The sequence below is a fragment of the Aethalodelphis obliquidens genome, unplaced genomic scaffold (genome assembly GCF_003676395.1).
Source record: "Aethalodelphis obliquidens isolate GAN/ISIS:26980383/991018 unplaced genomic scaffold, ASM367639v1 scaffold13, whole genome shotgun sequence".
Lineage (NCBI taxonomy): Eukaryota > Metazoa > Chordata > Mammalia > Artiodactyla > Delphinidae > Aethalodelphis > Aethalodelphis obliquidens.
The window spans coordinates 25515724-25538539 of NW_020837957.1; the positions used below are offsets into that span (position 1 = coordinate 25515724).

The window sequence follows — 22816 nt, forward strand, 5'->3', positions numbered from 1 at the left end:
GATGTTCTAAGGTACATTCTACGTGCATAATGTGATACGGTATTGAGAAAAGGCTGAAAATGTTGAGTCCTGGGAGAAAAATGAGTTTCCTTCCATAAGAGGTAAATCCTAATGTACTTTGTTTAATAACTAAGGAAGTTCTAAACCCCTTAAGAGTGTTTCATTATCTTTAAATAATTTACTTCATGGACAGAGCCAGTCATTTGTAGATTTAATTAATGAGTTAGTACATATAAGGTTCTTAGATCAGCGGCTGTACATGATTAATAAATAGAAACAAGCAAATATTATTTAGTAATGCAGTGATAGCAGTGATATTTGGGTACAAAAAAGTCACTCCTGAGAATGTCAAACTCAGTTTTTACTTTAAACTTATACTACATATCTATCATGTGAAAGTTATTCATCATTGGCCCATATGAACAATAATTCTAAGAATGAGGCTCTCTGCCTGGTATCTTTCATATTGCCTAAACTCAGAACCACAGACACTTCATGATCTTTCATTAAGTTTGCTTTCAGTCATAAAATGCTTTTCAATTAAAGCGTAAGCTGTGAAATCACCCCAGGAAGGCACATTTAGGATATGAATACATGATTGAGAAAAGTACAAATGAATGCAATTTCAAAAACTACTGAAAAACTACATTGTTAACCTTACTGAATATACTTGATGGATTCAATTTAAAAATAAATATTCCTTTTCCATGGATTGAGTAGTGGTTAAGCCTGAGAACTCTGAAATTAGACTCACCTGGGTCCAAATCCTAACTCATCCACTCATTGGTCATGTGACCTTTGGCTAGTTACTTGATTACAAAGTGCCTCAGTTTTCCCCTCTCTCAATAGCAGAAAATAACACTGCCTACTAGTGGATGATGACAGCGACTAAATGAGACAATACATATAAAGTTAGTACTTAGCACATACCATGTACCTAGTAAGTGCTTATTCATTATTATTATTTCCAAAGAATATCCCACAAGTTAGTGGTACCAACCACTTCCAACGCGTGTGCATGTGTGTGGAGGGAGGTGTATAAATTATACAGGGCTGATTTTAGAAGAATTTGACCCAAAGTTTTCTAGAATCCTATTTTTAAGTCCTCAATGACACCACCCTCTCCTCTGGCACAAGTTCTTCTGCCTTTTTAGGGTCAAGACCACATTTGACCACATTACCTCTTGGGCAACTTCCTGCTCACACGACTTTTTCTAGGGAAGGTTTCCCTAGCATTTTTATTGGCATAGAGTCAAGGATTTCAAAACTGTTGCTAAAGGTGGGTTTTATCTTGCAGCTATTAATTCAGAAAGTGGTAATGGTTGCAACAATGTTAACAGCTGAAACTTAAAACAACCATGTTTCCTGTTAGCTCAGGATCTTTCCCACAAAGCTCAGAAAAGGTCTGGGGAGCAGATGTGCACAGAGTGGGTAGAGAATGCTGAGTAAAATCCTGCTGGTGGTTTTGGTTTAGAATTTAGATTTTACTTTCACTATTACTGGGAAGGATCAACTGACATCACAAAACAAAACAAGCATAGCAGGTTGGTCTTAAAGAATAAGCCCAGCATTGAAAAATCAAGGTTTAAGCAGATACATGTTCAAAATACATAATTTTAGTATAAACTATGAGCAAAAGGGTTCAGGTTTTAGAGCCTGCAGTTTAATACAAATTATAGTGAAAGTCAGAACCAGTACAAGAAATTGAAACATTTTTAAACTTGTTCTTTCAAAATTTAATGCCAGGCTCTCTGCTAGGTGTTGATGTAGAGATGAATATACAGTAGAGAAGCAAAACATAAAGAAATAAATGGCAGGACACCAGTTAAGTTCTGAAACAGAGGTTCAAAAATAAGTGCTGTGGGAGCATAAGGAAGTGAGAATTACACTTGGCTGGAGCCTGCAGAGCTCCACAGAGAAGGCGGCTTTTGAAATGTGATTTAAGGAATGATATAGTCCAGCCTGCTTTTTCTTGTAGCTAACAAGACAATGTAATATAATCACATTTCCATACAATCCACCAGAGCGACTGCAGATATTCTAAGCCTCACTAGAACCTTCAAAAGAAGGTATTGCTATTCTAAGAGACAGATGGGGAAACTGGGCTTCAAAGATTATGAAGCTCAGGGTCACATAGCTGGTTAGCGGTGGACACAGGATTTGAGCCCAGATCTACATCATTCCAAATTTCTCATCATGGTCATGCATTGCTCAGAAAGGTCTACTTCTGCTCCCTATTTGTCAACCAGTACATAGTTAGCTTCTGTGTGGAGTCTAAGTATGGAAACTCACTCTGGAAGCCCATTTGGAATGTCAAATTTTGGCCTAAAGAATTGGGTATTCAGTGAAAGATCAAGATGGTGGCTCTGGCCCACAGTTCCCTCTCCTTTCTCTGAACTCCAACCACATTTAGTTAAAAATGGTTTATTTTGACTTATATGCATGCCAGATTCCCTCTCATGCTCTGTGAACACCTTGAAGTCAGGGAATAAGACTTACACTTCTTTGAGACCCTCAGGGTTCAGCCTTCACAAAAGTTGGCTGATTGCTGATTCATCTAGTGTTTTACAGAAGGCTTGATAAGTGTGTGTGTTGACTTACAGTAGGTTGACTGAAGTGAGGTGACTAGACTTACAGCTTACATTCTGTAAAATAAGGACACCTAAGCAGTACAACATAGCGGCTTTCAGACTAGCGCCTCTCAGACTTTAGTGTGCACGGGAATCACCTGACTACACGCAGAACTGTCCAGTTCACCCTACTAGAAAGCAGGCACAGAGTAGACAAAAGTATCACAATTAAGCAACTGTCGGGGATGGGGTGGGAGAACTCAACTTGCAGGGATTCAAATCCATCTCCAAACCTCCTTTCTGTTTCTGGTCCTTTTGTTCTCAGGGCAATGAACTATAGTAAATACAACAGCTACCATTTACTGAGTACTTATAAAGTGCTTGGCCCTGTTCTTGGTGATTTAAGCATGTTATTTAATTCTCACAGCACCCTATAGTACTAATATTGTTGATGGAAAAAAAAATGTAGCAGTAACTTCCTTACATTTACACAATAAGAGTAGGGATTTCCTCCTGGTTCACCTGTGTCCAAAGTCTAGAATTGTGGTTCCTTGACACTGGGTAGTGTGGGAGCATTTCAGGGATGACTAAGCTTGAGTTTAGGGTGCCAGTGGCACAAGGAAGATAGGGGTGCACTCAGAAAGCCCTTGGAGAATAAAGCCCTCCACAGGACATTAGTGCCCTTAGTACTCACCTCACTGTGCATTTAAATCCCAGCAAGGCATTAAAGAGCTGGAACTACCTCAGCTAGTACCTGGTGGCCTGCAAGGTACTCAGTACTTTTTAGCAAATTGCTAATCAGTCTCTGTCTTTTCCCCAGGAAACTTCCAGGAATTTTTCTGCCTGCTACCTAGGAGAATGGCTCCACTCTAGAATTTTGTGTTGATCTAGGTTAATTAAGGCTAGTATTCGGGTCATCTCCTAAGGCCTGAGAGGGTTTCAGGTTGTCTTCTGGGAAAGACACCCAACCACAGTACTGGAATTGGAAAAAATGTAGGAGTTTGCCAGAGGAACATGGAGAAATCAGTAAAAAGCCTAAAAGAACAACTTTTGGACACATTTTAGTTTTGGCTTGGGGTAAAAGGAGGTGCCTGCTTTCTTAAGAACCAACCAACCAACTGTGTAAAAACCAACCAACTAGTGAAAGAGGACTAGTTGTCTATGAATTCCTCTTTCGGCATACACCTGTCTTTCCCTGAATGCCAGGACAAAGCAATAGTTTAATTGTTGGTGCTCTTAGAAAAGCTCGTATTGGTAATGCATCCCAGAAGACCCTATATTACTTAGTAATCTTTTCTGGACACTTTTCCACTGGGCAGATTTTCCATACAGATAACTGTCAACTTTCAAGAAGGCAGAGTTCGCTTTTCATCCTGAAATTGGGTAGGGAAAGGTGGAGAAAAAAATTGTTCAGATCCATTTAAAAGAAAAAAAAAAGGGAAAACCTCTCCCCCATACTCTTTAGACAACAGGTGGTTTTGACGTGCCTGGTCAACTCCTTCATGCACAGCACGAAACTGTAGGCAGAGCGTTCAATTTCAGCGTCCCTGGAACCTGCGGCTGAGAGATCCAAGCGCCCTGTTGTTAAGGTCCGGGAACTTGGGGGTTCCTGCTGGACAGGAAGCTCAGGTGTCAAGCGACCGGCTCATGGGCTTTATGGTCCAGAAAAACTGGGTTTTGCCTTTGTCCTCTGTCTCCTTCGGTGCGTCCCACCACCCCTTCCCACCGTTCTGTTCTTCGGTGCGGGGAGGATGATAATGAAGAGGGATTATCTCTATCCTGACCCCGGTCCTTCCGAGGAGTTCCCAGAAGGGCTATTTTTAGGGGTAGCTGCTCCCCTCTAACTTACCCAGGGGAGGAGCTGCGGTTGTGGAGCGAGCGCCGAGCGCAGGGAAGCCTCGGGTTTTCCGTGGATTGTTAGGGATGGCGGAAGGTATTAGCCCCAGCCGATTCCCCCGGCACTGGCCGCCAGGTGGGCGTCATAAAGGCCGCAGTGGCCCCGCCGGGAAGCGGCGGGAGATTTTCTTCCGTGCTCTGAAGGAAGTCCCCTTGGCGGCCGGCCCGGGCTTGGGGTGGTCTCCGCGGGGGAGGAAGTTCCCGGGCCCGGTGGCCTGCGTCACAGCGGGCTGGGACGGCGGAGCCGACCGGTGGGCGGCGCGGCGACCCCGGGGCCGGGCGCTGGGGGGCGCTGGCTGCCGCTGGCCCGGCTGCTTGCAGGGCGGCGCTGGAGGCGGCTCCATCCGCGGCCGGGGAGGCGGAGGGGCGGAGGGCTGCGAGGCTGGGGCGTTAGCTGCGTCCCGGCTCGGAGCCCGCGAAGAGGACTAGGAGGAAGGCGCCTCCGTGGCCGCAGCCGCAGTGCTCCGAGCGCGACGAGCCATGAGCAGCGGCCCCGCGAGCGACCCCGCTGTCGCTGGCCGCCGCTGAGCCCGGCCGGGGGACGGCTCGCCGCTCCCCAGCACCCTTTGCAGACGGCACCCTCTCGCCTAGAGGTAAGGGCGGGGACCGCCGAGGGATGGGATGGAGAGGGACGGCCCGCCGAGGACCGGCGGCTCAGTCCGCTAGGTGCGCTGGGGCCACGACTCGCCCCGCCTCGCTCGCGTCCCTGCCTTTCCCCGGCTCTCGGGAGGGCAGACTGTAGTCTCCTGCCCAGCGTGTGGTCCCTGGAGCCATACGCTGCTGGGGCTCGGGGACCCGCCAACCCCTTCCCCACCCTTCCCCACGCCAGCCCCAGCGTCGGGCGAGAGACCCCAGCCTGGCGCCAAGCGCAGCGCGGCAGGTTCTGCGGACTTGGGGGGATGGGGCCAGGGGACCAGGAGAAAACGGGGCCACGCTGGGAGCGATCGTCGTTCTACCTTAAAAACTCCTGAGACCCCAGGGCCTGCCCCTTCTGGTCTGCTCTTCCCTTGCCGCCCCCGAACCCTGAAGTTAGCACTTTCGGAGAGAGAGAGGAATTAGAAGGTCTCCGAAGGGAACGAGAGCGTGATGTCTGCTCCCCAGCAGGACCCTAGGGGAGAGAGGGTTTCGCCGGATCGCGCGGGCCCCAGAAGCCAGGTGTCTAGGCCGGCGGTCGAGGCCAGGACCGCTGCCTTCGACCCAAACCCAGGCTCGCCGGTCTTGCCCTTTCCAGCTGGTTCTCAACGACGAGATGGTGAGGGATGGAGTTAGCAACTCCGCAACCTTAGGATGTGCTCTGTAGACCCTAATTCCTTCTTCTCTCCCTCCGCCAGTTCTTCCCTCCCCCACCCACGCCTGCCGGGGTACATCAGATTCCAGTCCCTTCAAAACCTCGCTCATGTACCTAGCTTTGAATGCCACGGACACCTAGCCCACATCCCAGGACGGATATTTCAGAGGGTTAGGGCCAAACTTCACTTTCGAATTCTTTTTAAGCATTTTAAACTCCCAGCAAACCAGTTAGGAAACACTTTCAAGTCCCCATCCACCTTAAAGTAAAAAGTAAGACCCGATCAACCTGTGTGGGAGTGCCGGTGTTGGGCAGAGGGAGACTTGAATGACTATTTCATGCAGCCTTATGGGGGAGGAATAGGTAAAGGAAATGGCAGCCCTATTTTAGTCACACGCTTCTTACAAGCCATCGATAGTGTAAGAAATGTAGCCTTAACCAACGGTCACATTTCCGGACAGGTATGTAGTGGTTTCCTAAGGCATACCTGAGGTTTCTTCATGGACAAGTCATTAAAATGCCATCCAGATGAGAGATGAGGACAAGTGGTCTTAACCCTCTCGGCACAATACTGCAGAATCGTCAGAGCCAATCAGCTTTATGTGTTTTTCTCTCTATTTTTTAATGATTTATGTAAGCCCCGAAGGTAAGCCGAACTTCCCAAAATTTGCTCAGATTCATAAACCATGTGTTGGGTGTGTGGACATAGATAACAGATTAGATGTATACAACTCTTATCTGTGATATTTGCATTTCTTGTGACTTGCTTAAATAGGGAAGACCCTGGATGTGACCCTGATTTGCTTTACTTTCGAGTGATTATATACTCTTTAGGTCAGTGTGTTTGCTTTTGAGGGAGAGGTGGGAAGCAGCTTTGCAAGGATGGATGTTTTTCATGGTTCACATAATAGACTGACCACAGATAAGGCCCACTAACCCAACAACCATATCAGAGATAGCAACCATGTTTAACAACTTTCTTATTAATAAAATTATCAAAGCCTTTGTTAATGGTACTAATCTCTTATTTCTCAGATTGACTAGGCACTTACCTAATGAAGTGTGTGTTTAGAAGGGAATGCTTTTAGTAAAAGTAAAAAGTATGAGGAACTGTAAGAGAAAAGAATGAATAGTTTTCCACTTATAGGAAGTTTATCTTTTAAAAAACTACAAAGTTAGCAATACTTTTAACTTCTAAGGTATCTAATTTTTACCAAATTTTTAATGATTCTTAATAGTCTGTAGTATTTTTAAGTTGTAGTCACCAATGACTTTATAATAAAGCCCAAGTTTAAAAAGAAATAGAGTGGAAACACACACTTATTTTGCCAAGTGTTGTGTTAATAATTTAATATGGAGCACCACTATAATACGGTCTAGTTGCTGTAGGTGTCTGACACATTATCTCAGAATCTGACAACAAACCCTTAAGGTAGATGGCCATTCACATTTCACAGAAGAAAAAGGCTCAGAGTTTGTGACTTACCCAAGACTCTACAGCTAAGTTAATGCTTGAACGAAGCCAAGCCTCTAGTATATTTTTTAAAAGTTTTATTGGGGTATAATTGATTTACAATGTTGTGTTAGTTTCAGGTGTACAGCAAAGTAAATCTGTTATACGAATACGTATATCCAAAGCCTCTAGTCTTAATAATTTACTTTTTTATCCAAAGCTGCCTCTTTTCCTTTTTCCTACATAAATTTTTGTTAACTTACCATAATGACTGTATGAGGAAATGGAGATCAAGGAAGTTTAAGTCACCTGTCCAGGGTTTTCCATGTAACTTGTATACAGCAGAATTCGAATTTGGAATCAGGGCCATCTGTTTCCCAAATCCCTGTTCTTGCCACTGATTTCTATTAAATGACTGATTTAGAGCTTAACCTAATGAACATTTCACTCCTGCTCATCAGCTCTTCTCATCCACATGATAATGATGGCCTCATGGGCTGCAACACACTCCCAAAGACTTTATACTCAGTCCCTGGAGTGCTGGCTATATCTCTAGCCCCAGAACACTCATGAAAGCATATTGCAACCAATATGTGAGGTGACATCACTATGCACCTCGAATTCGCTTAATTTCTCTTAAAATGTAAATCATTCTAGACTGGCATAGGCTAAAGGGCATGGCCTCAAGATAGGAAAAGCTGATACAAATTCTGGCGCTATTGCACAATACAAGTGCCAACTAACTCACATTATTGAGCTTCTCTGAGCCCCATATTCTTTGTGTGTAATGGGGTTATTAATAAAGCCTACCTAGCTGGGTCACTGTGTAGATTAAATGTAACAATACCTGTGAAGGACAGCTCCTGTCCACCTAGTAGATGCTTAGTAAATAGTAGGGGTTACTGTATTCTAGCATGGATCGAAATTTCTGCTTTGTTTTGCATTTGTGTATTTTATGTGCATATAGCGATTAGTCGATGTTGTCAGTGATTCACTCTTTTGTATAAAGACCTTATCTGGTTTTTAGCATCTTTACCTTTTGTGTCATATCCTTTTTTTGTAATCTTGACTTATATACATTTACTCACCTTATGTAGTTTTTCCTTTGCTCACTCTGCACATTTTTTAGAACATTACTAGCCATATTTCAATGGGATGGAATTTGTATTTTTTGGCAAATGCACTATCCTGTTTTCTGCCTCTCCTGTGTGGCCTTGAACATCTAGAACATTAATATACTCCCATTTGCCCCCAGCGCTGGCACAGAAGGGCAAGAGGGTAATCTCAGAGCTTTTCTTAAAGTAGATGGTTTGGCAGGTATATTGAAAATTTCCTAAACATATTAAAAGATAGAGAATAACTGAACTCATTTCCAGTATCAGGCATGAAACAAAAAATAACTTGGGCTCTTTACTTAGAACTGTAACACACTGTCATAAGTTCTGGGAGTGAATTTAGGATCCCTTTCTAGTGTTGGATGGGTGTCGTTTTAAAATATTCTATAGTCTGTGAGTGGCAGTTGGTAGAGACATGGTAATATTTAGAAAATGAACAGAGTTAAAAAAAGAAAAGAGGAAATCGGCGAAATTCAAAAAACAATTTTAAGAAAAATGCTGTAAAGCTTAGAGAAACAACTGAAAGTGTTCCAGATGACTGAAGTATTTGGGGTCAAAGGCATCCAGGAGAACTATATGTTCTTTAAAGAACCCTTCTAAGAACTCAGAAGAACCCAAGCTCTGCCCTTACTGGAGAGGGGTCCGTCGGAAGAGCAAGGAAGAAAATTAGTTTGGCTAAACCCAAACACTGCCCGAGGGCTGGAAGCACAAGAGAGAATAAGGAAGCTCTTAGGGAAGCATTTCTCAATCTTTAGTTCATTACTACCCTCCCTCCAGAGTTTTTTTTTAGATACATTGTAATGCCACAGATACACTGGTATACCCATTTATGTACTGTGGCCTGTTGGCAGGCTACAAACCTGAAGATTCGTTTACCCTGCCCCACAGACCCAATTTTTGACAGGGACAGGATTGCCCCCCTGTTGAGAACACATGGTAGAGCATGATTCTGGATTATGTTTGAAAACCATAAAAGAGCCATATGGAACTAAAAGACATGAAGAATAGTATATACATATACATTTTTTTTCCTTTATAAAGAGGTATACTTTATTGGCTCTCAAGCTGAAATATGTTCGTAAAAATATGTCTTCCAATTGTCCCAGTTTCATCTTGGCAAAATTATTAAATTCATTAAGTTATCTTCCAAAACCACCTCTACCTGTGTTGTTTTGTTTCTGGGTGGGAAGCCCTCCCCAAACTTTAAATACTCAGCATCTTTTATTTACTTACTTCTATTATGCCGGGAAGGCTCTGATACTAAACATTCATTCTTGTGACTGGTCAATTACACATGAGTATAAATTAGTTTGTATTTATTAGAGCATTTGCATTTTACAGTAGTTATTTATTATTATGAAATACTATGTTCTCTATCTAAGAGATTTTAACTCATAACAAGTAGATATTTGGGGGTAGGGGTGGGGCTTCTGAAGTCCCTCAGCTTTTTCATGTTCGGTTCCTTGCTTTGGGTCCCTGGGGAGCATGAGCCTGGGCTTTTGATGTGGAACCTCAGAACTGTTAGGGTTAGAGGAGCTTGGCTTCTTTCAACATTTGGAGGCTCTCAGCCTTTGCATGCTCCTTCCCCGACAACAGCTGATCCTCTTCTTCAGCTTCTATTTTAACCATATTGTTCTTTTCCCTCTCCTTTCCCCTCAAACCTCCAGAAACATCCTTGTTTTTCAACCTCTTTTCTCTGTTTGATTTTTGGAGCTGCACTGAAAGTCCCACGGGGGCAGAGGCCATATAGGCCATTTCTGTCTTGCTCACTTCTGTATCCACAGCACCTGTACAGTGCCTGGGACAGAGCTGCTCAAGAAACAGTTGTGGAATAAATATTTAACGGTACATTTTACAGTAAAGTTTCTAACATCTTAGAGTGTATCCATTTCCCTTTCTATTATTTTAAATTCTAGAAATGAAATTTGAGAGTGTAATTAGAAGTTATTCTTCTCAATAGGGTCATGAAATATGTATACAGAAATATTTCTATATGTAATTGGAAATTTGGAGTACTATATAAAATATGAAGTCAGAACATCAAAACCAATCCCAGATAAAAGTCACTAAATAAGCTAAATAGATGAAAGCTTTTGGGTCCTGTGTTCTCCCTGTATATATGAGGAACTTGTCAAATCAATAAAAATTACTAACTACTCTTCCTCATATACCTTAGAGATTTATAAAAATTAGAAACAGGTTCAAATATCTTTTTTTTTTTTAATGGGAAAGATATAACCTATAAATCCAACTCCTGGAAAAATACAATAGGGGATTTTTTAGCTAATAACACCTTGATTTTTAAAAATAACTATGAGGATAGCTTTGCTAGGAAAAACCAGCAGGCTAATTTGTATTATTGCCCTTGAAATTAGCAAGGTCCAGGATAAAGTTCTTAAAGTCAGCAAAGTTAGGAAATACTGTACAGAAATTAGCAAGGTCCAGGATAATGTTCTTAAAGTCAGCAAAGTTAGGAAATACTGTACAGCATACAAAAAACCTTTCTAGTTAATGCACAGCTATGTGGATCCCTGTAACCAGAAAATGGTTAAAGTTGAGGAGGTAGCAGCTGGAGGTGTGTCTAGGGTTTGGATGTGTGTTGAGTGTTTAAGCATTTTATCTAAGGATCTGGATAACATAACGTGTTATATTTCTGTGAGTGGCTCCACAGTGGATAGAGGAGTACAGTGTTGAAGGAAAGACTGGAAATGAGCTTGGCAAAATAAAATAAAAATGAAAGGAAACAGTCAAAACTGAGCAGTGAAATTCATTTAAAGAAAGTATAGAATTGTAACCTGAAGAAAACTAAATAAACCAACCATACAAATATACTAGATTTTTGTTTGTTTTGTTATGTTCATTTTTGTATGACCAGTATTTAGAACAGTATATGTTAGCAAAGGACCAGTAAATATTTGTTGAATGACTACATGAATGAAATGCAAGATGGAGAAAGACTAGCTACATGCCATTAGGGCAAAAGTAAAATTAATCCTAAGGAGATGGTGATAGATAACTGTACGACTGAATAGACTGTTAGAAAACACTTTTTGGACAAATCATTTATGACTATGTGTTAAAGTTTTACTTTAGTCTTACATATAAGAGAAAAGATTTCTGGTAGGTCAGTTTTAAAATTCATCCTGACTAGGGACATTTTATAAGCATATGACTGGTTAGGTATCATTGTTAGGTTAGATTAAAAAAATGTGGGTTCAAGGTCATTAGACTCTTGCCTAACAGTTGACAGTTAACTGATTACCTCTTTAGCTGGTTTCCAAGGACAAGTCTTATCCCCATTCAAGATCATGCAGGAGGCTAGCCAGTGCAATAAGGATGAAAAAAACTAAAGACATAAAGATTGGAAAGGAAGAAGTAAAAGTATCTCTCCTTACAGACTTTGTGTTTGAAATCAGGATTCCATATCCCAAGGAATCTACAAAGCAACAAATAAAGATAAATGCCCCACTAATCTCTAACGGACATGTGGGTATTTAAAATTTACAAACAAAATCTTTGAAGTAAATCTGTTGACAGTGACTGTTTCAGTCAGCCCTTGTACCTGAACTTGAAGATGATTTTACTTATCCTGAAAGGGTATCTGATAACATAATCACATCACTAACATTTTATCTAACTTTTTTTTTACTTGACAGCTTTCCCCAAATGTACTTCAATAAGCAGAACAGCCTACTGTTGACCTAATTAAGGAATTTAAGGAGCAAATCAATTACAACAAATTATTTCCAGCATCTTTTTTACTTATGAGTGCCACATCCTGGATTATAGGAGAGGGAGCACACCTTTGGTGCTCCCTAGAGGCTGTCTAGTGTGTCTCAAACATGTTTTGAATATTAAAAAACTGCTCCTTTTTCTATTGCTCCAAATTTGAAACAATCTCAAAGCAACATTTTAAAATGTTGCCAGATAAGAATGTAGATGCCCAATGATAAAAGAAGGCCATATTGATGGCTGGCTTATTAACTACAACTAAGAAAGTGTTTAAGAAATCTCAGAATTTTAATTTCTCTAGAGGCCAGGAATCTCTTTATTATTCCGCTTGTTTGTTTTCAGTTATTTATAATTTTGAATTATCAAAAATCAGCACAAAAGCAGGAAAGCTAATTGCCCCTTCTGAAAGAACACATTTGGTTTGGGTGAGTGAAAAAATATCTTTTAGCAACTAGGTAGACTATATGGTAAGTAAATAATTTTACAGCTTCATATTGAGAAATTTTTTTTTCCTCAGTTACCAGTTACCTATTCTATTAAGCTAATTAAAAATAATTTTATCTCAATATGTGTTATTTATCATATAAATCACATAAACTAAAAACATGGTGGATGACAGCATTTAATGTGTTATGCTTTGGTTTTTAAGATAAAATTAATTTTATAAAGCATGTTATATAAGACAATTATCGTATTATTATTTAAATGTTATGAATAACAAATTATATTTATGTATAGATATGATACATAGGTTAAAACCATCATATGATAGTATTTGCCAAAGGTTATTCGTTATCTAATTATAATATTAGTCCCAGGTCTTAATATTAATTATGTTTAATTACAATTTACATTGCCACTTAAAAATGATATAATCACAGTTCATATTAAAAATGTATCTGGGAAATATGACATTCCATGGTTTCATATTACTGCAGGAGTATAACAAACATTAAATAAATTGGCACTAGTTATAATTCAGTGTTGTTGAACATATCTACAAAGACTTAAATCTTTAGTGTAAATAATGATCTAGGGAGCAGTCTCTTAGAACTATCTGAGATGCTGTGTCCTCAGTTTTATCTGCCAAATAAAACATAATTCAACAACAACAAAATGATCTGACCTATGAGACAAATATCAAGAAGTTAGTAACTTGCAATTAAATAGGCATCCTATCAGAGGACAGATCAGTCATGCATGAACTAAAATACATTTTAACAGCTTTATTGAGGTATAACCTACCTTCTATAAAATTTATTTGTTTAAAGTATACAATTCAGTGGTTTTTTAGAATAATTACAGAATTGTACAACCATTACCATAATCTATCTTAGGACATTCTCATCACCCCCCAAAAAAGCCTGTAAGCATTAGCTATTACTCCCCACCATACCCCCGCTTCTTCTCCCAAGCTCTAGGCAGCCCCTAATCTATCCTCTGTCTCTATGGATTACCTATTCTGGACATTTCATGTAGATGGTATCACATAATATGTAGTCTTTTGTGACTGGCTTCTTTTACTTAGCATATATTTAAGATTCATCCGAGTTGTAGCATGTATCATTACACCATCACTTTGAGTTGCCAAATAATATTCCATTATATGGGTATACTGTATTTTCTTTTTCCATTCATCAATTGATAGACATTCAGGTTGTTTCTACTTTGGAGTTATGAGGAGTAATGCTTCTGTGAACATTCATATACAAGGTTTTGTGTGGGCATTTGTTTTCATTTCTCTTGGATAGATATGTGCAGAAGTGGAATTGCTGGGTCATATGGTGTCTCTGTGTTTAACATTTTGATATAAATGAAGTATAATTTTTTCATCATCTCCCAAACTAGAATAAAATCAGGGCTAAGACATTTAACTGTCTTTTAAATGAAATTTAACAAAATAGTTTAACTTGTCCAAGTACTCATTGTCAGGAATATTAATTGAACTTTGAATTTTATATAATTCAGTCATAGTTTGTGAAGTACTGTTAAAGTACTACTGAATCTCTTTGAATTAAAAGTTCTGATTGAGAAATATAGAAAGAGCTACTGAAGGCTGACCAGAAAACTATTTGCATATTTTTTTAGTTCCTTATCATTAGTGACCTGGATACCACCACTACCTCCAAACTTCCCTTTTGTGCATTTTTCTTCTTTTTGTTGTGGGACAGTGGTGAATATTTTTCATATTCTCTTATTCTAGATATACATGTTTATTATCTCCTGCTTGGAATATGTGAATTCATTCCTTTGAGTCTTTACAGTCTTGTTAATTTCCCTCTGGAAAGAGGGAAAGGCACTTTTAAAAGTAAAACACCTTTCATTGGCTAACATTCTTTCAGGCACTACTCTTTTGCCCAGGATGGTGATAGAGGGACTATCTTTTTAAACTGTAGATTCTATCTGTTTTGGTCTATTAGAACTACTCTTTTAATTCACTATCAGACCTAGGAGAAATTTCCCTTAACTCTTTCCTACACACTCTTATGAAATCACCCAGGCAGATTTCCCCTTCTCCCTTCATTTCAAAGCGAATCTATTTGTTAAGGAGGTGTTTTCCTAGCACACACAGGACAAACTTCTGTGACCACTTAAGTTTCATTCTTAGAGGTATTCGAAGCAAGGGAGAAGCTATACGTCTAGTAGGTGCCCGAAGAAATCACTGACCACAAAAAAACAGAGCACTATAAATAACCACTTACAGAAACAGGCAAATATACAGAAAACCTCTGAACCAATTCCTACGTACATTTTTAAGTTAGACAAATGCAAATACAAGTGCAAGTATATACACAAACCTACTATAAGCAAAACACAATAAGACTTCTGTGAATGTTGTCAAGGGGTAATTTTCGAAAAGTTAAACATGACTCAAATGAACATAGAACGAACATGTCAAAGATTTATTCAACTCCTTAATGAAGGAGTTGGCAAGATGGCAAAGCGTTTGGTTTAAAGAGCATTCCAGGAACTATTTTAAAAAGGAATGTTAGGGCTTCCCTGGTGGCTCAGTGGTTGAGAGTCCGCCTGCCGATTCAGGGGACACGGGTTCATGCCCCGGTCCGGGAAGGTCCCACATGCCGTGGAGCGGCTGGGCCCGTGAGCCATGGCCGCTGAGCCTGCGCGTCCGGAGCCTGTGCTCCTCAGCGGGAGAGGCCACGGCAGTGAGAGGCCTGCGTACCGCAAAAAACAAACAAACAAACAAACAAACAAAAAAAGGAATGTTAGAATAACATTGCTAGGTTAGATACAAAACTAGGTAACATCCTTCAGGGCAATAAAAAACATATGTTTTGGGTTTTCTTTTCTACCGAACAAAAATCTGCAAGTCTGGAATGTAATGAGTAGTAATTAGCAAGTCAAAAAAAAAAAGTATTTCCCTAAATTATCCTTGCGTAGGCCAGTTAAACAGTTCTTCAAGATAATAATAAAAGGATATTCTGCCCTCCCTTTGCCTCACTTCCAAGTTTTAGATACCTTTTTCGCTAAAAATGCACAGTTGCTCATCCTAAACTTACTTTATAAGGGCTTTTGTTTTTCTTAGTATAATAACAGACATTTGGCCATTGAATGAGTCAAATTCAAAACACTGGCCATGGAAGTTCTCAAATTTAAAATATGGGTTGGAAACTCTGGGTTCTACCCTTGACTTCCCTTCTTGGGAGTTCTTTATTTCATTCAGGTATCAAAATACCTCTCTGATCTCATCCTGGGGAGGAGTTCTGCTTTAACTCCAACCCCAAGTTTAACCAATTCTTATGGCCCAGCCTACTCTCCAAGCTCTCAACTTAGATAGTAAATCACCATAAGCCCAGTAGAACAGGAGTGCTTTCAGATAGCCACTAGACTTTGACATTCAAGGGCTCAAATTGCCGTAGATCAGCAAAATATCCCAGGCTCAGGAAGAGAAGCAAAGGATCTCAATAGCGTACATGCCATGAAGTTCCTTGATCCAGCGGCTGCTCTTTTGAGATGAGCAAATATCCATGGGACCTCCAAGAACCATTACAACAGAAATCGGCAAACTGTGGCCTGCATAGTTTGGGTCTGCAACCTGTTTTTCTATGGCCCACTTGCTGAGATTGGTTTTTACATTTTTGAAGGGTTGTTTAAAAAATTTAAAGAATATGCAACATAGACCAGATGTGACCTATAAGGCCTAAATATTTACTGTCTCTCCTTATATAGAATAAGTTTATTGATCCCTGCATTTGAAAAACAAAAAACAAAAAACTTTGTACTTAGCATGTATCAAAGAGTCACAATAGATTTCCTGTTTTTAAAAAAAAAAAAAGCTCTCTAGTAGGCTAATTCAAAGATTTGCACTTGGTAGGGACATTTTATAGGAAAAGAAAATGGTTAGAAAAGTGTTAGATTCAACATCAAAATAAAATAATATTTGGATAAAGGCTACTAAACTCTTGGTTGACAGTTTATCAACTGCTTGGGTGGTAACTAAATTCCCAGAATTTCTTAATGTCATTAAAGTTCATGAGAATCAATTAATTAAGCATTGTATCAGGAACATTAATTTCTGGAAGGAGGTTGCAAGTTCTATTACACAAACAGATTTGGAAATTTGTTTTTTATAAGGCAACGTATTAGTATGTATTACAAGCATACAGTACGTTATAATAAAAGAAAAGTAGATTTGGGTTCTTTTGATGTCACACTATTACACTTTAATTTACGACTACACAAATAAATAGGAAGATGAAAAACTTGGAAAAGAGTCAAAAGACCATGACAAAGAGGGTTACAGCATTGAAAAACTGAATCTATGTGGAATAAATGAAAGGAACTGGGATATTTCAGCTAAGACAAGGAAGACAAGCAAAAATTTAATTACTTTCAGTGATGTGAAGGGATCTCCAATGGAATCTAGAGTGATCGTATATATCTTCTGAAAGGAGATAGAAGTTTAACTTACAGCATATGAATTTTTTTTTTTTACATTCTATATATATGTTTTAGCATATGGTATTTGTTTTCCTCTTTCTGACTTACATCACTCTTTATGACAGACTCTAGGTCCATCCACCTCACTACAAATAGCTCAATTTCATTTCTTTTTATGACTGAGTAATATTCCATTGTATATATGTGCCACATCTTCATTATCCATTCATCTGTCAGTGGACACTTAAGTTGCTTCCATATCCTGGCTATTGTAAATAGAGCTGCAATGAACATTTTGGTACATGACTCTTTTTGAATTATGGTTTTCTCGGGGTATATGCCCAGTAGTGGGATTGCTGGGTCGTATGGTAGTTCTATTTTTAGTTTTTTAAGGAGCCTCCATACTGTTCTCCATAGTGGCTGTTATCAATTTACATTCCCACCAACAGTGCAAGAGGGTTCCCTTTTCTCCACACCCTCTCCAGCATTTATTGTTTGTAGATTTTTTGATGATGGCAGTTCTGACTGTGTTAGGTGATACCTCGTAGTTTTGATTTGCGTTTCTCTAATGATTAGTGATGTTGAGCATCATTTCATGTGTTTCTTGGCAATCTGTATATCTTTGGAGAAATGTCTATTAAGGTCTTCTGCCCATTTTTGGATTGGGTTGTTTGTTTCTTTGATATTGAGTAGCATGAGCTGCTTGTAAATTTTGGAGGTTAATCCTTTGTCAGTTGCTTCATTTGCAAATATTTTCTCCCATTCTGAGGGTTGTCTTTTCATCTTGGTTATGGTTTCCTTTGCTCTGCAAACTTTTAAGTTTCATTAGGTCCCATTTGTTTATTTTTGTTTTTATTTCCATTTCTCTGGGGGGGGTTAAAAGGATCTTGCTGTGATTTATGTCATAGGGTGTTCTGACTATGTTTTCCTCTAAGAGTTTGATAGTGTCTGGCCTTAAATTTAGGTCTTTAATCCATTTTGAGTTTATTTTTGTGTATGGTGTTAGGGAGCGTTCTAATTTCACTCTTTTACATGTAGCTGTCCAGTTTTCCCAGCACCACTTACTGGAGAGGCTGTCTTTTCTCCATTGTATATTCTTGTCTCCTTTATCAAAAATAAGGTGACCATATATGCGTGGGTTAATCTCTGGGCTTTCTATCCTGTTCCATTGATCTATATTTCTGTTTTTGTGCCAGTACCATACTGTCTTGATTACTGTAGCTTTGTAGTATAGTCTGAAGTCCAGGAGCCTGATTCCTCCAGCTCCGTTTTTCTTTCTCAAGATTGCTTTGGCTATTCGGGGTCTTCTGTGTTTCCATATGAATTTTGAAATTTTTTGTTCTAGTTCTGTGAAAAATGCCAGTGGTAGTTTGATAGGGATTGCATGGAATCTGTAGATTGCTTTGGGTAGTATAGTCATTTTCACAATGTTGATTCTTCCAATCCAAGAACGTGGTATATCTCTCCATCTGTTTGTGTCGTCTTTAATTTCTTTCATCAGGGTCTTATAGTTTTCTGTATACAGGTAGTTTGTCTCCTTAGGTAGCTTTATTCCTAGGTATTTTATTCTTTTTGTTGCAGTGGTAAATGGGAGTGTTTCCTTAATTTCTCTTTCAGATTCTTCATCATTAATGTATAGGAATGCAAGAGATTTCTGTGCATTAATTTTGTATCCTGCTACTTTACCAAATTCGTTGATTAGCTCTAGTAGTTTGCTGGTAGCATCTTTAGGATTCTCTATGTATAGTATCATGTCATCTGCAAACAGTGACAGCTTTACTTCTTCTTTTCTGACTTGGATTCCTTTTATTTCCTTTTCTTCTCTGATTGCTGTGGCTAAAACTTCCAAAACCATGTTGAATAATAGTGGTGACAGTGAACAACCTTGTCTTATTCCTGATCTTAGAGGAAATGGTTTCAGTTTTTCACCATTGAGGACGATGTTGGCTGTGGGTTTGTCATATATGGCCTTTATTATGTTGAGGTAAGTTCCCTCTATGCCTACTTTCTGGAGGGTTTTTATCATAAATGTGTGTTGAACTTTGTCGAAAGCTTTTTCTGCATCTATTCAGATAATCATATGGTTTTCCTCCTTCAGTTTGTTAAGATGGTTTATCACGTTGATTGATTTGCGTATATTGAAGAATCCTTGCATCCCTGGGATAAACCCCACTTGATCATGGTATATGATCCTTTTAATGTGCTGTTGGTTTCTGTTTGCTAGTAATTTGTTAGGGATTTTTACATCTATGTTCATCAGTGATATTGGCCTGTAGTTTTCTTTCTTTGTGACATCTTTGTCTGGTTTTGATATCAGGGTGATCGTGGCCTTGTAGAATGAGTTTGGGAGTGTTCCTCCCTCTGCTATATTTTGGAAGAGTTTGAGAAGGCTAGGTGTTAGCTCTTCTCTAAATGTTTGATAGAATTCACCTGTGAAGCCATCTGGTCCTGTGCTTTTGTTTGTTGGAAGATTTTGAATCACAGTTTCAATTTCAGTGCCTGTGATTGGTCTGTTTATATTTTCTATTTCTTCCTGGTTCAGTCTCACAAGGATGTGCTTTCCTAAGAATTTGTGATTTTCTGCCAGATTGTCCATTTTATTGGCATATAGTTGCTTGTAGTAATATCTCATGATCCTTTGTATTTCTGCAGTGTCAGTTTTTACTTCTCCTTTTTCATTTCTACTTCAATTGATTTGAGTCTTCTCCCTTTTTTTCTTGATGAGTCTGGCTAATGGTTTATCAATTTTGTTTATCTTCACAAAAAAACAGATTTTAGTTTTATTGATCTTTGCTATTGTTTCCTTTATTTCTTTTTCATTTATTGCTGATCTCATTTGATGATTTCTTTCCTTCTGCTAACTTTGGGTTTTATTTATTTATTTATATATTTATTTATTTTTTGCGTTATGCAGGCCTCTCACTGTTGTGGCCTCTCCCGTTGCGGAGCACAGACTCTGCATGCACAGGCTCAGTGGCCATGGCTCATGGGCCCAGCTGTTCCACGGCATGTGGGATCTTCCCAGACAGGGCACGAACCCATGTCCCCTGCATCGGCAGGCGGACTCTCAACCACTGCGCCACCAGGGAAGCCCAACTTTGGGGGTTTTTTTGTTCTTCTTTCTCTAATTGCTTTCGGTGTAAGGTTAGGTTGTTTATTTGAATTGTTTCTTGTTTCTTGAGGTTGGAGTGTATTGCTGTAAACTTCCCTCTTAGAACTGCTTTTGCTGCAACCCATAGGTTTCAGGTCATCATGTTTTCATTGTCATTTGTTTCTTGGTAATTTTTGATTTCCTGTTTAATTTCTTCAGTGATCCCTTGGTTATTTAGTAGTGTATTGCTTAGCCTCCACGTGCTTGTATTTTTTACAGATTTTTTCCTGTAATTGATATCTAGTCTCACAGCGTTGTGGTCAGAAAAGATACTTGATACGATTTCAATTTTCTTAAATTTACCAAGGCTTGATTTGTGACTCAGGATATGATCTGTCCTGGAGAATGTTCCATGAGCACTTGAGAAGAAAGTGTATTCTGTTGTTTTTGCATGGAATGTCCTATAAATATCAATTAAGTCCATCTTGTTTAATGTATCATTTAAAGCTTGTGTTTCCTTATTTATTTTCATTTTGGATGATCTGTCCATTGGTGAAAGTGGGGTGTTAAAGTCCCCTACTATGATTGTGTTACTGTCGATTTCCCCATTTATGTCTTTTAGCATTTTCCTTATGTGTTGAGGTGCTCCTATGTTGGTTGCATAAATATTTACAATTGTTATATCTACTTCTTGGATTGATCCCTTAATCATTACGTAGTGTCCTTCTTTGTCTCTTGTAATAGTCTTTATTTTAAAGTCTGTTTTGTCTGATATGAGAATTGCTACTCCAGCTTTCTTCTGATTTCCATTTGCATGGAATATCTTTTTCCATCCCCTCACTTTCAGTCTGTATGTGTCCCTAGGTCTGAAATGGGTCTCTTGTAGACAGCATATATATGGGTCTTGTTTTTGTATCCATTCAGCCAGTCTATGTCTTTTGGTGGGAGCATTTAATCCATTTACATTTAAGGTAATTATCGACATGTATGTTCCTATTTTCATTTTCTTAATTGTTTTGGGTTTGTTATTGTAGGTCTTTTCCTTCTCTTGTGTTTCCTGCCTAGAGAAGTTCCTTTAGCATTTGTTGTAAAGCTGGTTTGGTGGTGCTGAATTCTCTTAGCTTTTGCTTGTCTGTAAAGGTTTTAATTTCTCCGCCAAATCTGAATGAGATCCTTGCTGGGTAATCTTGGTTGTAGGTTTTTCCCCTTCATCATTTTAAATATGTCCTGCCACTCCCTTCTGGCTTGCAGAGTTTCTGCTGAAAGGTCAGCTGTTAACCTTATGGCGATTCCCTTGTATGTTATTTGTTGTTTTTCCCTTGCTGCTTTTAATATTTTTTCTTTGTATTTAATTTTTGATAGTTTTATTAATATGTGTCTTGGCATGTTTCTCATTGGATTTATCCTGTATGGGACTCTCTGCCTTCCTGGATTTGACTGACTATTTCCTTTCCCATATTGGGGAAGTTTTCATCTATAATTTCTTCAAATATTTTCTCAGTCCCTTTCTTTTTCCTTTCTTCTTCTGGGACCCCTATAATTTGAAGGTTGGTGCGTTTAATGTTGTCCCAGAGGTCTCTAAGACTGTCCTGAATTCTTTTCATTCTTTTTTCTTTATTCTGCTCTGGAGTAGTTATTTCCACTATTTTATCTTCCAGGTCAGTTATGCGGTCTTCTGCCTCAGTTTTTCTGCTATTGATTCCTTCTAGAGAACTTTTAATTTCATTTATTGTGCTGTTCATGATTGTTTGTTTGGTCTTTAGTTCTTCTAGGTCCTTGTTAAACGTTTCTTGTATTTTCTCCATTCTACTTGCAAGGTTTAGGAACATCTTTACTATCATTACTCTGAATGCTTTTTCAGGTAGACTGCCTATTTCCTCTTCATTTGTTTGGCCTGGTGGGTTTTTACCTTGCTCCTTCATCTGCTGTGTGTTTCTCTGTCCTCTCATTTTGCTTAACTTACTGTGTTTGGAGTCTCCTTTTTGCAAGCTGCAGGTTCGTAGTTCCCGTTGTTTTTGGTATCTTCCCCTGGTGGTTAATGTTGGTTTAGTGGGTTGTGTAGGCTTCCTGGTGGAGGGGACTAGTGCCTGTGGTCTAGTGGATGAGTCTGGATCTTGTCTTTCTTGTGGGTAGGACCGCCTCCGGTGGTGTGTTTTGGGGTGTCTGTGACCTTATTATAATTTTAGGCAGCCTGTCTGCTAATGGGTGGGGTAGTGTTCCTGTCTTGCTAGTTGATTGGCATAGGATGTCCAACACTGTAGCTTGCTGGTCGTTGAGTGGAGCTGTGTCTTAGCGTTGAGATGGAGATCTCTGGGAGAGCTTTCACCGTTTGATATTACATGCAGACGTGAGGTCTCCCGTGGACTAGTGTGCTGAACTCAGCTTTCCCACCTCAGCGGCACAGGCCTGACACCCGGCCAGAGCACCAAGACCCTGTCAGCCACACGGCTCAGAAGAAAAGGGAGAGAAAAAGAAATAAAGAATAAAATAGTTATTAAAAAATAATTATTAAAAATAAAAATATTAAAAAGTAATTTAAAAAGAAAGAGGGAAAGAAGATAGTAACCACACCAAAAAACAAATCCACCAATGTTAACAAGCGCTAAAAACTATAGTAAAAAAAAACAAAAAACGGACAGACAGAACCCTAGGACAAATGGTAAAAGGAAAGGTCTACAGACAAAATCATAGAAAGAGGCATACACATATACACTCATAAAAAGAGAAGAAGGAAAAAAAATATATATATATATATTTTAAAAAAGGAGGATG

At 39.3% G+C, this 22816-nt stretch overlaps 1 protein-coding gene across 1 annotated transcript in view; it reads left to right on the top strand.

The window, feature by feature from the left end:
- The first annotated feature begins 4798 nt into the window (after positions 1–4798).
- Positions 4799–22816, top strand: part of LRRC8C (leucine rich repeat containing 8 VRAC subunit C) — a 91818-nt gene continuing 73800 nt past the window's right edge. The window contains exon 1 of the mRNA XM_027114278.1: positions 4799–5059. The gene's annotated coding sequence lies outside the window, so the exon portion shown is untranslated. The remainder of the gene's footprint in view (positions 5060–22816) is intronic.